The sequence below is a fragment of the Ochlerotatus camptorhynchus genome, unplaced genomic scaffold (assembly GCF_037179485.1).
Source record: "Ochlerotatus camptorhynchus isolate MF236.1 unplaced genomic scaffold, CSIRO-AGI_Acam_v1.1 ptg000816l, whole genome shotgun sequence".
Classification (NCBI taxonomy): domain Eukaryota; kingdom Metazoa; phylum Arthropoda; class Insecta; order Diptera; family Culicidae; genus Ochlerotatus; species Ochlerotatus camptorhynchus.
The window spans coordinates 59,731-76,238 of NW_027041279.1; the positions used below are offsets into that span (position 1 = coordinate 59,731).

Genomic DNA, 16,508 nt, shown 5'->3' on the forward strand with positions numbered 1-16,508 from the left:
GAACATATTTATATAAAACATTACACTTTAAAAGCACATTTCACCACAAAATTATTTTTTTTCCGAAACGTGATTTCTATGCAAATATGTCGTCAGTTGTAAAGTAAAATGATCAGGTTTTATTCGTTCCATGACATGAATGCGCAACTCATCGCGCTGCGATGTTATAGAGAAAAAAAAAGCAGCAAACGACTCATAGTTGGCGCTGCGGTTCTGTTGATGCCATTTTCATTTAAAGCTGTCAATTCGTTCGATGTATGAAGTTTTTCAACACAAAATTTTGAATTACGCTAATGTTATCATGTTTTTCACTGCAATAATGTAACTTCAGGAAATAAAAAGACTTCGTTTAGCCATATAAGTGTAAAATTAAGTTATAAAGTGATACAGGACAATGGAATCGTTGAAGAAGTGCGTAGTTCCCTCCTGCCGAAATGTTGTCGGGCTCCCGGGATCGTTAAATTTTTTGCTGTGCCACCATCAACCCGTAAAAACATTAAGGCATGGAAGCAGTTCATGAGCCTTTCTGGAGACCGCAAAGAAAGAATTTGCGAAGAACATTTCGTTGAATCGGATTTCATTAAACGTAAGTGACCAATATGCTTGACAAACAGACGGAGTGTTTTAAAGGTACTCTGGAGGAGGAAATCACGAAAAATTGCATCAGGTAGAAGAGCATCGACAATTTAGCCAATGCATTTCACATTTGCATTTCGAAATGCATGAAATTTTTACTTCAGAGTATCCACAATCCACTCCCCTGTATTATGTTTTTTATTTGTCTGTTTTGTTTGCCAACATTGATTTAACTTTTGATACCTTTACTTAATTAATTGCAACTTGCAGATGAACGATCAAAACTCAATATCAATGCTGTTCCAAGCCAAAAATTACCATCTGATGGTTCAGTCCGCATCGTGCTCTCTTGCCGTGCGGATCTATTTGCTTTTTGCTTAAGGAAGTGTTACTACTACCTAAAGCTACAACAAATTTAAACAGCACTTTTCAGTGCTCAACCTGTAAAAAATTTCTACCTTGTTCAACTCCTCTTATTCCTCTTCGATCCTTGTTTGGACCCTACCCGAGGTAATCCTTCTTGGATATCGATTTGGAAAATTCCTCTTCGATCCTTCAGATTCTTATAGTAATCTGCTTGGAAGTCGATTTGGATAAAAAATTTACTGCCGCCATGGCGCCTAAACGCAAAAGAAAGGGGCAAACTGTTGACCCCCCTTCTGAAGAAATTAATTTGAGTAATCAATTTGATTTGCTCACGGATGATGAGAATGATCCATCATCCAAGAAAAATTCTAGTAAACTTTCCCGGCTTAATGCCAAGAAGGAAAAGATTCCCCCTATTGTGATAACCACTACCGATTTCCATGCTCTTCGCATGGAACTTTTGAATTTCGTGAAAGTTAAGTTTTCACTACAAATTGGACGTCGGGGTGAATGCCGTGTATTGGCTGAAACCTTGGACGGATTTAAATGTCTTCTCAAGTATCTTACTGAGAAGAAGCACAAATTTTTTACTTACGACACCAAAACTGAACGTGTGTTCAAGGTTGTCATGAAAGGACTGCCCAGTGGTGAATCCCTGGATCAGATCAAAGATGAACTGGCAAAATTACTTGGAGTTGTGCCACTCCAAGTAATCAAAATGAAAATGAAATCCCGTCCTGGCGATTCGCGCAACGGGATTTCTAATGATTTTTATTTAGTTCACTTCAAGTCTAGTGAACTAAACAACCTTAAGGCCTTAGAAAAAGCTAGCCTTATGCTCCATGTCCGAGTGAAGTGGGAACACTTCAGGAAGACTGGAGGAAATTTCCAAAACCTCACTCAGTGCCGTAAGTGCCAGGGATGGGGTCATGGAACTAAAAATTGCTACATGCCAGCTAAATGCATGAATTGTGGTGATTCCTCTCACGCAAAGGACGACTGTCCTGTGAAGGAAGATCCTAAGAAATTTAAATGTTCAAATTGTGGTGAAAACCACAAATCCAATTTTTGGGAATGTAAGACTCGCAAAGCGATCCTACAATCTCGTTCTAACCGACAGGTAGGAAACGCTCCACGTTTCCGACCAGGTACAAATTCCTCTGCTGTTAACAACGGTCAGCGAGGAACAAATACTACATTCGTACCCGTAGGTACAAATATCACCCCTGCTTCAAATGTTTCATCTGTACCTACTCCCCTCGCTGCTAACAATGTTCAGCGAGTTAATGGAGCTACCTATGCTGCTATTGCAGCGGGTAGAAATCAAAATACTAACCAACGTTCTAACGGAAATTTTGACAATTTTGACTTAGGAAGCATTACTGCTCCTAAAATGGAATTTTTACAGAATTCATTAATTGACATGATTTCTGATATGCTTAAATCTAACTCCATGTTTGATGCTATTCAAACTGGAATAAAATTTGCAAATAATATTGTCATGACTTTAAAATTCAGTAATGGATTTTAAAGCATTAAACATTTTAAATTGGAATGCTCGATCTTTTAAAGATAATGAAGACGAGCTATTTAATTTTTTGAGAGTTCATAACGTGCATATTGCCGTTATAACTGAAACGTTCCTTAAACCTGACCATAAGGTTAAGAAGGACGCAAATTACTTGATTTATAGAAATGATCGTCTTGATGGACCCTGTGGTGGCGTTGCCATCATTATTCATAGACGAATCAAGCATAAAATTCTTTCTTCATTTGAAACCAAAGTTTTTGAAACTTTGGGAGTTTCTGTTGAAACAAAATTTGGACAACTTACGTTTATAGCTGCCTATTTGCCATTCCAATGCGTAGGCCAGCAAAAGAATTTTCTCAAGGGTGACCTCCAGAAACTTACCCGTCATAGGTCTAAATTCTTCATTATTGGTGATTTTAATGCAAAACATCGCTCATGGAATAATGCTCAAAGCAATTCCAATGGTAATATTCTGATTGATGATTGTTCTGCAGGTTATTACACTATTCAATATCCAAACAGCCCAACATGCTTTTCTTCTGCAAGAAATCCCTCAACTATTGATTTGGTCTTAACTGATTCATGTCATCTTTGTAGCCAATTGGTTACCCATGCTGACTTCGGTTCTGATCACCTTCCAGTAACTTTTGAAATATCCCAAGAAATAATTTCTAATCCCAACAGCTTTACTTTCAATTACCATAGGGCTGATTGGGAGCAATATCGAACATTTATGGAATATAACTTCGATCCAAACATTCCTTTGCAAACCAAAGATGAAATTAATTATGCTCTTGAATCTCTGACTACTTCTATAGTTGAAGCAAGAGCTGCCTCAGTACCAAAATGCGAGGTTAAATTCGATTCAATTATAATAGACGATGATCTTCAGCTCTTGATCCGTCTTAAAAATGTCCGTAGGAGACAATTTCAAAGAACACGCGATCCTGCCATGAAAGTTATCTGGCGGGATTTGCAAAAACAAATTAAAAAGCGATTCTCTGCCCTGAGGAACAAAACTTTTGAAAATAATGTTTCTAAATTAGACCCGAGTTCCAAACCCTTTTGGAAACTCACAAAAATTTTGAAAAAACCTCAAAAGCCAATTCCAGCGCTTAAAGAAGGTGGTAAAATTTTGATCACAAATTTGGAAAAAGCTCAGAAACTTGCTAAGCAATTCGAGAGTTCCCATAATTTCAGTTTGGGTCTTACTAGTCCTATTGAGAATCAGGTTGCTCGGGATTTTCGGAATATTTTCTCTCGGGAAAATATTTTTGATGATTCCTGGGGGACTGATTTGGACGAAGTAAGGTCTATAACTAAAAAATTTCAAAATATGAAAGCTCCAGGTGATGATGGAATTTTCTATATCCTCATCAAAAAACTCCCAGAGAGTACCTTGTCTTTCCTGGTAAAATTATTTAACAGATGTTTCCATTTGGCATACTTTCCTGATAAATGGAAAAATGCAAAAGTTGTTCCAATTTTGAAGCCGGATAAAAATCCAGCTGAAGCTTCTAGCTACCGTCCAATAAGTTTGCTTTCTTCAATAAGTAAACTTTTTGAAAAAATAATTTTGAATAGAATGATGCTTCACATCAATACGAACTCAATTTTTGCAGATGAGCAGTTTGGATTTCGCCATGGGCATTCAACTACTCATCAACTCCTAAGAGTTAACAATTTAATTCGTTCAAACAAATCTGAAGGCCACTCAACTGGAGTTGCTCTTCTAGACATAGAAAAAGCATTCGACAGTGTTTGGCATGAAGGTTTGATTGCTAAATTGAAAAAGTTTAATTTTCCACTTTATATTATGAAATTAGTTCAAAATTATTTAACTGACAGAACTCTTCAAGTAAATTATCAAAATTCCAAATCTAATCGACTACCTGTTAGGGCAGGAGTTCCTCAGGGTAGCATTCTTGGGCCTATATTGTATAACATTTTCACTTCGGACCTCCCTGATTTGCCTCAGGGTTGCCACAAATCTTTGTTCGCTGATGACACAGGCATTTCCGCTAAAGGAAGAAGTCTTCGTGTTATTTGCAGCAGACTTCAGAAAAGTTTAGATATTTTCTCTTCTTATTTACAAAAATGGAAGATTTCTCCCAACGCTTCCAAAACTCAACTTATAATATTTCCACATAAGCCTAGAGCTTCGTTTTTGAAACCTAGTAGTAGTCACATAGTCACTATGAACGGAGTTCCAATTTCCTGGTCAAACCAAGTGAAATATCTTGGATTAATACTTGACCAAAATTTAACTTTTAAAGATCACATTGAGGGCATTCAAGCCAAATGTAACAAATATATAAAATGTTTGTATCCTCTTATAAACAGGAAATCCAAACTTTGCCTGACGAATAAACTTCTAATATTTAAACAAGTTTTTAGACCGGCCATGCTTTACGCTGTGCCAATATGGTCTAGTTGTTGCACTACCAGGAAAAAAGCACTTCAAAGGATTCAGAACAAAATTCTGAAGATGATTTTGAAGTTGCCTCCCTGGTACAGTACAACCGAAGTACATAGAATTTCGAATGTTGAGACTTTAGCACAAATGTCCAACAAAATAATTAATAATTTCCGGCAAAAATCGTTACAATCCTCAATTGCAACGATTAATTCCCTTTATACTTAGATAAGATTTAGTTTTAGTTATTTAGTTTTAAGCTATCAATTGTTATACTGACATGCGGGTTTAAAAAACCTGTTTAAAATACTGAATTGCCAAGACAGGAACAATGTAAAAACACTTAGATATATATCATAACAATTAAGGCTGGTAAGTTACTGTAGTAACTGGAGCACCTAGGTTAAAAATGAAATGTAATTTATTTTGAATTTGGAACAAATAAAGAGTTAAAAAAAAAAAAAAAAAAAACCATCTGATGGTACAAAATTCCGCACTACTGGACTATGTTGCATCCGACGCTGCTGTACGAAAGCACGCAAAATTATGGAACCTTTCCCGCAAAAAAAGACAACTCTTCGTAAGTGGCATCAGGCTCTGAATATTGACCCACACATGGACACCACGTACGCAATGATCTGTCGACGTCATTTTAAGTCAGAGAACTTTTGCAAAGGTAATTCGTTTAATGAATGCTTCTGAAGAGTTTTGAACTAATTTCCCATTCCGTTACAGTTACCTCCAAGTATCTGAAAACAAGTGCTATTCCATCGAAAAAAGTCACGAGACTAGTCAGATTGCCGAAACGGTTTTCTGTAAAGCAAGCCCTTCCACCGTATCTCAACGACCACAACTATAGTAAATTCGAGCCTGCGTCCAAGCATGTTCGGAAGTGCTACGTAACTGGGTGTCGATCCAAGGCAAACAACAGAATCATGTTACACAGCTTTCTGAAGAAAACAGATCATCGGTATCAGCAATGGATTCGAATTCTTAAGTGTAGAATTGAACCGACCATTAACTCAAAAGTTTGTAGTATCCACTTCCCCAGTAAGGACTATTTACCTGGTTTGTAATGTTAATAATGGTAATGAGGATACACTTAACCGTTTTTGTGCTTATTGTTTTAGGTGGTAAACGTCTTAACATCACTGCTCTACCATCAGCAAAGCTGCCCACTGAAGTAGCCGAACGTAGTGCATGGGATATTGTATGCGGAGGCGAACTACTCAACACAAGTACTACTGCAAGTGATTGCACAGCGGGAACAGAAAATTGTGAGAACAATAGGAACAACAGTATTTCCGGCAATGAAACCAATGATGGTGACACGGTAACTCTAGTGGAAGCTCTGGAAGAACCCGTAGAAGATGGAGCCAAAGAGACTACCGTTCATCAAAGTGGTAACATCGATAACGATCGAACTATCGGTGAAAAAGTTGAACCTTACCATTGCGATGGAACAATAGCTTTTGATCGGGATTATGCTGTTTCACTGGATGTTGTGGAAGACCAAGAACAGACCCAAACGTACCTTCAGCCGAATGTTAAGGAAGCTATGGACTGCATCAAGCAAAGCGAGGCAATGACACTTTCCGATCTACTTATTTCCGACAAAGATGTTCGGATTTGGACCGGACTACAAACATTGGCATTGTTGCAGGAGATTTGTTTAGCAGTCAGGAAGCTAGAGGATGTTGTTACTGGTAAAAACTTCAAATTACATGCCACTGACAGGGTCATTCTTAGTTTTGCAAAGCTTAAGCAAAATATTTCTTTCGAGGCACTTGCGACATTGTATCGCACTAGCAGCGTGAGCATTTCAACGTATTTCGTTCATACGATACAAATAATTGCTATTCTTATGAAACGATTTATTTACCGCCCCTCGAAAGAGGAAATCAAAGAAAATATTCCGCTATTATTCAGGCAACACTTTGGCAACGTAACAATGATTTTGGATTGCACTGAGATTTCCGTTGCGTCTTTGAAATGTTTAAATTGCAGGATAGCTTGCTATTCGAACTACAAAAGCCGTCGAACTGTAAAATTTCTCCTGGGTGTCACTCCTGCAGGCCTTATTTCGTTTGTTTCTGATGCGTACTCTGGCAAAGCTTCAGACAAATTCATATTCAATGAGGAAAAACTCATCGATAGCTTGGAGCCCCATGTCGATGAGCTGATGGTGGATAAAGGGGTTTCAATAGAAAATGAATGCACCAATAAATGCATTAAGCTGCACATACCACTTTTCATGAGGTCTGAACGTTTAACGTCTGCAGAAGGAACACGGAATGAAGCTATAGCTCGGGCTAGGATCCACGTGGAAAGAGCAATTCAAAGAATTAAAATTTTTAAAATTATGACCGGCAATTTAAATGCATCCGCGCTTAGCATGATTGACGATATCATAGTTTCAGTTTGTGGAGTTGTGAATCTCAGTCCACCTATTTTGAAGGACGATAAGTTTTGATTTCAAGGATATTTTTTTCATTATACTGTAAATGGGACTAATAAATCAGGGATTAATTTTCAAAAGGACATATCTGCTATTATAAACAAACATCCAAACGTCAATTTTTTTAAACTCCTAATTTGCGTGGGTGAGCTAAAAGATTTGGCACATTGACGTTTGAATCTTTGTTTGCAGAAGCATATACGTCCTTCTGAAAATTCATCATTTAAATACAACTTTAAAATGTTATTAATTTTAATAAAAAAACTGTTTTCGAATATATCGTGTTTAATTTTGTGTGTATGTGTGTATGTTTGGGTGTGATGTATATGTGTCCATGAACATTCATATTTTGAAATAGATAACACAAGAAAGTAAACCAATTTGACTAAATTCTTGGAAAATCTAATGATTTTAGACGATTAAATACATTGGGTGTCAACAACGTTTTTATTCAGGATCGGTTCATTAATTGTGTGAGCATTCTTTGGAAAAATAAAGATTTGAGATGGTTGATCACATTTTCTACAAACTGACAATCAAAAGGTACTTCTATAAGCGCAAAGTCATCATCCTTTTTAGAATATATAATAAAATCACAAATTGAGCAATTGGCTATCCACATGTTGATTTGAACTTGACAGTAGTACCACAAACGAAGTGACAGACGACTAACTGGCGAAGAAATCAATTAAACTAATGTGGTTCGCTGTAATAGAATTTTCTTAGAAGCTTGTGCCATCATCCACCAGATGGAATAGTATTTTTGTTTTGGTTTTGCACAATGTTGATTTTGTGTACAATGATTCTTTGACAGTGTGCAAAGCGTGCGTATCATTTTGTCATTTTTTTTTATGCATTTCAGTTTTTAGTAGAGTGAAAGAGATAGAACCAAAACATTCTAGTACATTTGGTGATGTGGTACAATCCAGTAGTAGTGGTGTTGCCATGTGGTACACTGAAAAATTGCAATAGCAGGTTAGTCACCAAAGTTTTCGAGCCGCTCCGTCTGTCACTTCGTTTGTGGTAGTACATATGTTTATCATTCAACATTAAATTTACGGAATCTGAACAGCGCTTTACGTATCTCAGAACATTAGGAGATTTCATAATTTCTTCAAGTGAGCTATCTCCGCCCACTGGACATTTTATTTCCAGCACAATGCTCATTAGAGGATCGATTCCGTCAGGTGAACCACCAATCCAATTTTCAGTTGGGTGGATCACTAGACCACATTTTTTAACAAGAGGGTTACGTTTTCTTTTGTAGCTTTCATATGCTAGTGGTTCTGTATCTTTTCCATACTTGGTTGCTTTTACTTTCAGCACGTTAGTGTCCCAATATTGTTTTATTTTTTTATCCCAATCGGGGTTCTTGTTGTTGATGTATGTGTAAAGTTGATAGCATGCGCTAGCCGTAATTCTAGTCGATCGTTGAATTTTCCATTGATTGGAGTCCTGATACTTGGTAGCTATGGCTAAATCTACTGACTGCTTCAAAGTAACAGCAATATTTGCATCGTAATATTTTTCTTCCTCATGTGAAGTAAAACTATGGGCATCTATTTTCACGTCGAATCTATTGGTCTTTAGGCATACTATGAGTTCATCTTGAGTACAAAAGTCATCCAGTAGATTAACACCTGCAGATTGTAGTGCACGGTCTGGGAATATTCTCATTTCATTTAAATGTCTCCTGGCAGAATGTTTTGATATTGCGGAATTTTCACAAACTGGAATTTAAATATAAAAATAATAATTATAAATATTATCTGATATACGAAATAAAAAAAATATTTTGATATATTCAGGCATAACATTTCAAAACGGCACAAAAGCTTTTGTCAGCAAAAGTTGTAAGGCCCTTCACACGTGAACCGAAGTACGCCCACGCAAACCAACAACATCAGCGGGAAGGGGAAATTCTTCGAAAGTGGTATTGATTTGCGTGGGCGTACTTCGGTTCGCGTGTGCACTTTTGTGCCATTTTAAAATGTTACGCCTGATATGATCAGTTACTGGCTTAAAATTCTATGGTTTCAAAAATTAATCGGTTAGTAAAATTTACAAAATCAATTTACCAGAAATTAATTCCAAAATGTCCTATGTCTATTTTCAGTGACTTTCAATATGAAAGTCCAAACATGAACTGAAAATTATCCTTGATCATAAATAGAATCGAAAAAAATGTGTGAACGGCCGCAGCAAAATAAGATCTAATTTATTTTTTCTAATTTTGTCAAGGCCACCTTATTTGTTTAAAATTTCAAGATTTAGATTCCTCGAGCGTATCTGGTGAGTTTCACAATAATCAATATGGATTCAAATTACCCACTACCAAAATTATATTTACCTGATTGGTATTGGTTTGCGTGGGCGTACTTCGGTTCGCGTGTGCACTTTTGTGCCATTTTAAAATGTTACGCCTGATATGATCAGTTACTGGCTTAAAATTCTATGGTTTCAAAAATTAATCGGTTAGTAAAATTTACAAAATCAATTTACCAGAAATTAATTCCAAAATGTCCTATGTCTATTTTCAGTGACTTTCAATATGAAAGTCCAAACATGAACTGAAAATTATCCTTGATCATAAATAGAATCGAAAAAAATGTGTGAACGGCCGCAGCAAAATAAGATCTAATTTATTTTTTCTAATTTTGTCAAGGCCACCTTATTTGTTTAAAATTTCAAGATTTAGATTCCTCGAGCGTATCTGGTGAGTTTCACAATAATCAATATGGATTCAAATTACCCTCTACCAAAATTATATTTACCTGATAAAATTCTATGGAACGATTCTGTCAAAATCCCTTCCACGTCATCTACAGGAAAATGTATCCTTTTCGATTTTGGAACGCAGCACAAATTTCGATTTTTTTTTTGCACACCAAGGAGCAGTTTTTTGGGATTTTGAAATTCCCCATGCTTGTTTCACGTCTGTACATGATAAATATTCAAGCTTTTCATTCCTGCAATTAAATTAAGGGTATTCATTACTATGCTGAAAAAAAAAGCAGCAGACCACCCAACTATGTTCTTTTGCAGAAAAGCTGTTTGTAACATTTCATGTCAAAAATCAGATTTTTCTATATTGTGCATTCAAAAACAGGCGGAATCACTTGCCAACTAAAAATGAATGCTTTAACCGTGATGTACGTGACGGGGTAACCGGGTATCCAGCATCAATTTGAATAACACGGTGTAGAAAAAAAGCAACAACAAGAATGCATTGCACCATAACATCGTTGTTAACAGAATACATCTAAAGGAAAACTAGTTGGGTGGGGTGCGAGTAGTACTAATCTTGCATACTTCTCTAAATGTAAGAGGCAAGCAATAATATGCTTGCACTTTGCTGTCCCAGCCTTACATGAACATTCTAATTTCCAGCTGTTCACATTCTCAGAAATCTTTAATTTCACCTCATGAGGGAGAATACCTGGATGCGAACTTTGAGTCACATATGCAGCCACTTCCACACTAGAATTAATTATATGATTTGAGTAGTAGCTATATTGAAGATCCGAGAGATGTCGCCCCTTCAGTGGTAGGAAAATCATTTTTGCAGTATGGAGAATATCAGAAAATCCACGATTTGTGACTAACCATGCTTTCACAGAAGAAAACAAATAAACGAGTGTTTACCTTATCACCATAGTAATGTACTCGTGCAATTTTTGTGCATCTAAAACTGCCCATAAAGACGATAATGAATAAAAACTGAAAATTTTCATGCACTTCCCAATGGTTTCCTACCATTCCCATACATTCAAAGTGACTGGCTCTCTGGATGTGGATGATGTCAAAAACAACAAAACAGGATTAATTTGAGTTGTTCCGGTATCCAATCACGACGATATGGTTGGCTACAAAAACAGCAAACCCTTCCCGTATAGGGCGAATCGAATCTCCAACGTAATCGAGGATATCAATAATAGTTAAATCCACAACAACATCCGGTGCACTTTTGTGGCTTACGCTCACTGTGGCTGAATCTGTCGTAAGAAAAAACAGGATGAAAGCAATTATCTGTACATCAAATATGCTTCGTTACCTTCACCAGCAGCTTGCATTATTGATGCTTTTGCAATCTCCGTTCAATTTCAATTAGATCTACATATTACAACTAATATCAACCTCGATATCAACTTAATTAGCTCACTGAAAACTGTTATTAATTCTAGTTGTCAAGTGCAGTAGAAGAAAGAAAACAAAGTAGGACGTTGCAAGTACGCTCACCAAAAGATAACCTCACTAATGCATTGTTCAAACTGGAGAGTTATAACATGTTATAACGGTTGTCGAATAATTGCAACACAGAAACCACCATCAAGATAGCGCTATAACATGTTATAACTCTGTAGTCTGAACGTACTATAAGCAACAATCAATACGAAACTAACGATTTTAAATTGGCTCACCACTTTAGTAGCCTATTGGTCCCAAGCAAACGATTAACGTACCCTATTCTAGTTGAAATTCTATTACTACACTATGTTTGTTTTGATTCGCTATGAAAGTTTGACAGATAACATCAGGGGTGTGTGGATTCATGCAGAACATGCAGGGGTGAGTGGGACTGAGCTTGGGACTGCTTGGGACCGTTGTTCTGGTACTGAGTGAGCCAAAAATAATAATGATTTTCTTTGGGACCCAGTGGTCTTAGAGTTACCTCTATGCTATAAGGGTGAAAAGGCTCGGAACTCTCAATAACAGTGTATAAGTGACATAAATCAATGGAGAAATGCGTCCTTTATATCGATTCGAGATTTTAATTCAATTTAATTCAAATATTTGTTTGATAAATCCTTTGGAATTGTGCATAAATTGATTTTTTAGTCTGCTTGCTATGATGTGCCAAGGAGGATTTCAAAAACTGAATCATTTAGTTAAATCCATCTCCCACAACCAGAGGGCTAGAGTTTTGCCTTTTATGCTCTATGCCGTCTTCGTTTTCGCGGTGTAGAAACACGCTAATTCCAAATTACTCATATATTTAGGTAGATTTTAATCACATCGGTTAAAACTAATCCAAAAATGGGTAAACTATCACGCTAAGTCCGGGCTACCTATTTTTTGGGTTAAAGTGTCTCATTTTCAAGTTCACTTCCACGAACTCAAAAATAGGTAACTTTTGACAGTTCAAAAGTTACCCATTTTTGAGTTCGTAAAACTGAACTTTCCGAATGGGTAATCGACTTAGGCTCTCGTCAAGCTCGTCCTCATTTGCCAAGACGCAATAGCCTAGAAAAATCGAAAGTAATAAAGAGCTCGTTTAAGTTGCTGTTTTTTCATGAAAAATTGTAGTGCAAAATTGTTTATTACTGATTAATTGTATTAACCACGCAGAAAAAATATTATCGAAATAAAAATATTTGAGGTAAATATAAACATAAAGTCAGTTTGTTCTGGCAACAAAAATAAAATAGATTGATTTCAAACGTATTTTATGTTTAAAGTCATGTGACATAAATGTTTAAAATAAAAGTCATGCTACGTTTATTTTAAAAATATTCGTGTTGAAAATAAACGTGAAAGCTTATAATCAAAAATAAATATTTTTATTTTAAACATGATTTTGATGTTTGTATTAAACGTACTTAATGGCGTGATTTTCTATTTATTATTATAAATTATTTTCGGATGAAACAAATAAAAGTGCTCGGTTAGGTTAAATCACCAATTGTGCGCTTATATTTGCATTATCGTCGTCTTATGATCCGGATGCAATCATATCAGTCCTTTACCCAGAGACCAGTCCTTCACCACGAATGATGGGTGATCTTCCAGAAAACCCTGGTTCTGTGAAGATTCACCAGCTCCAGTGTCGCTCCGTCCACCTCTTGATCTCGTTTTCTGCTTGGTCTTCTGCGCCTTTATCACCGCCAAACATTCCCGCTTGGCCAGGTCCCACCGGACAATGATTCCATTCTTATTCGCCACGTACAGAAACCGATCATTGTCAGACAAACACAAACACGTCAGTGACAGATGCTGTCAAATACAATTTATGTTTCGATATTGTTGAAATAAACTTGCTTTTGAATTTAATTCAAACATACATATTTTAGTTTCAAACATCCTTTCAATTTACTTTGAATAATTCATATGTTTAGAGTATAAACATGTATATTTTTAATTTAAATGAACAAAATTCGTATCCGTGATAGTGTTGTTTTCGTAAGTATCGATATAAATATGCTATAGTGAAGTTGGTGCTAATCAATTATTGCTGATGAAATCGGAACAAAATCCACAGAAATCGTCACCATTCCAATGGCGGCGATTTCTACATTGTTTTCGACACGTTTTGCCTCCAAGGAAACAAATAGGCTGTATAAATAAAAGTTTCCATATAAATCAAATTTTCTTTCTATTCTGACAATAGCTCAGGATCTGGACTCTCGTTACAGCTGCTTCTCACGATTCGGACTACTCTTGCTACCGTTCACGATCCGATCCGGACGGCTGCAACTACCGGTCTCGATCCGTACTGCTACTGCTTTTTGCTGGATGTTGAAGCTGCCGGCTCGCGTATACAGGGCTGCTGTTTTAATTACTGATACGTGCTCCTGCTGCTTCTCATAAAGGTAACATATATAAAACTTGTTTTTTTTTCCTAATCCGATTCCTATTTCATTGCATCTTTATAAACTTTTCATTCCATTTAGACAAAAGTTCAAAATCCGGACTCTTGCAACTGCTGCTGCTTTTCACGATTCGGACTGCCCTTGTCACCGGTCACGATCCGATTTGGACTGTTTCAACTACCGGTCACGATCCGGACTCATACTGCTGCTGTTTGCTGGATGTTTAAGCTGCCGGCCCGCATATATAACGGGTATATACCGGGTGATACTTGCTCCTGCTGCTTCTCCTACAGGTAACAAATATTCCATCTAGTATATAAAATTTTCTTTCCGTTTAGACAAAAGCTCACAATCCGGACTCTTGCAACTGCTGTTGCTTTTCACGTTTCAGACTGCTCTTGTCACCGCTCACGATCCGATCCGGACTGGTACAACTGCCGGTCACGATCCGGACTGCTACTGCTGCTGTTTGCTGAATGTTTAAGCTGCTGGCTCGCGCATACCAGGCATACGTACACAGGGCCGCTGTGTTTATTACTGCTGTTTGTCCCTGCGGCTTCTTATAAAGGTAACAAACTGAACCCGAACCATGCAAAGGATCCCAATCGATTTTCTTCTCCATTGACAACTTGGCTATAAAAAGTGTTTCTAGTAGTGTTTTGAATATATATTAGAAGATGCTAGATTATTGCTTCATTGATCGAACTCTGTGTTTAAATAGCTGGAAATGACTGTGTACCTACATGCCTGAGAAGATTTAAACAGAAAATCGGCGAAGAGAATCGATCATTGGTTGTTTCGTGTTGTTCGGGTTGCATTTATTATTCTAATAACTTGTATTTAACTATTTTTTTAAATTATGTTTTGTAGAACTTAAAAAGAATGGAACAAATGTTGCACCAGGTGGACGAAGTAACACAAGCGAAGTTGGTTGGTAAGTTCTTCAGTTTATTTTGAAATTTTGAAGTTTTCAATACCTTGTTCAGACTGCAGAGTTACAACATGTTATAGCGCTATCTTGATGTGTTTTCTGTGTTGCAATTATTCGTCAACAGTTATAACATGTTATAACTCTAAAGTCTAAACATAGCATAACCTATAAACTTGAGTTACATGCGGCAATTGAGTTGAACTCAATTCACCTCGATGTGGTAGTAGGATTTCAATTAAGTTGACATTGAATAGAGCGAGATTTATCCTTCTTTGACTATTACCACCAATCAATACGAAACTAACGATTTTAAATTGGCTCACTACTTGACTAGCCTATTGGTCCCAAGGAAACGATTAACGTATCCCATTCTAGTCGAAATTCTAGTACTGCGCAATGTTTGTTTTGATTCGCTATGAAAGTTTGACATATAAAATGAGGGGTTATTGGTTTTTCCTATGTTTCGAGGGGTGAATCGATTAGCTTGGGACCGAAGAGAGTACCAGAGCTGAGCCAAAAAGTTGAGCACGTTATTTCGGGAGCTCTAGTCTTAGAGTTACCTCTATGCTATTACGTATTACGTTCCAACTGGAATTTTACGCCTGCTTTCAACTTCTACAGTCTTCTACACTGCTGTTCTACCAGGGTGCCCGAAAAAAATAACAACAAGAATACAATAAAAAACAATGTAACAATAAGACGAAAATTATTGTCTTAACAATGATTTATATTGTTACGTCTACAATAAATTTACCTTGATTTATGTTGTACAAAACAGTAAATTTCATGGTAAATGGAAAATTTACAATAAAAAAGGGGGGTTGTTAAGTATCTTAACAATGAAATTTTCGTGATTTCCTCATATAATTTTTTTTCAATAACATTATATATTATTGTTATTTTACTGTTGGTTGGCGAATTTATTGATTAAAAAAAATAACAGTGTACTTTAGAGTGTATGTGTTGGCTTGACAGATCTACTTTATCGACTTTAAAAATAAATCGAAAAAATAAAACATCGCCCCGGGGAGGGAAGGGGGTGGTAATGTCTGTTACGGGTGAGTCATTTTTTTACTGGTTATGGATTGAGATTCGATCCGGAACTTATGAGAAATGGAAGCCAACTCCCCTGCACTCGATCTCTCTAGGTCACGTCTCCTTGGTGGTTGAACGTCGTTGATAAGTTAATGCATTCAACTGGAGAGAATCGCCCATGAAAATATGCTTCCACCTGAGAGTGATTTCCTGACATCTTCAAGTGGTGGATTTTTTTATTATTATTGTATGATTAGTGACTGCACGGAAAAGGTCTGCATTAAGCGGGATTTAGATGAGGCAGGAGAGTTGAGTTCAACTCAAACCGATCTGGTCGTAGGCGTTCAATTGACTTGGCAACGAATAGAGCCAAACGAACTGTCAAAGCAAGAGCCATACGAGCAGCACCTATCTTGATTACATTGGCAGTGTTGCTGACCCTCTCATAGTCTGCATGCTTCAATCAGATTTATTTTTATTGTTCGTGAAGTAACCCACAATGAAAACACACCAATATTTAATGTAACAACATTTTTTATTGTAATAGAATTGTTCATTATTGTTCGTGATCGAATCATGTTAACAATAAAATAAATGAAAAATAC

General features: G+C 36.7%; 1 pseudogene; it reads right to left on the reverse strand.

Annotated features, from left to right (window-relative positions):
• Positions 1-10,034: 10,034 nt before the first annotated feature.
• Positions 10,035-11,420, reverse strand: LOC135715129 (uncharacterized; annotated as a pseudogene).
• Positions 11,421-16,508: the final 5,088 nt, after the last annotated feature.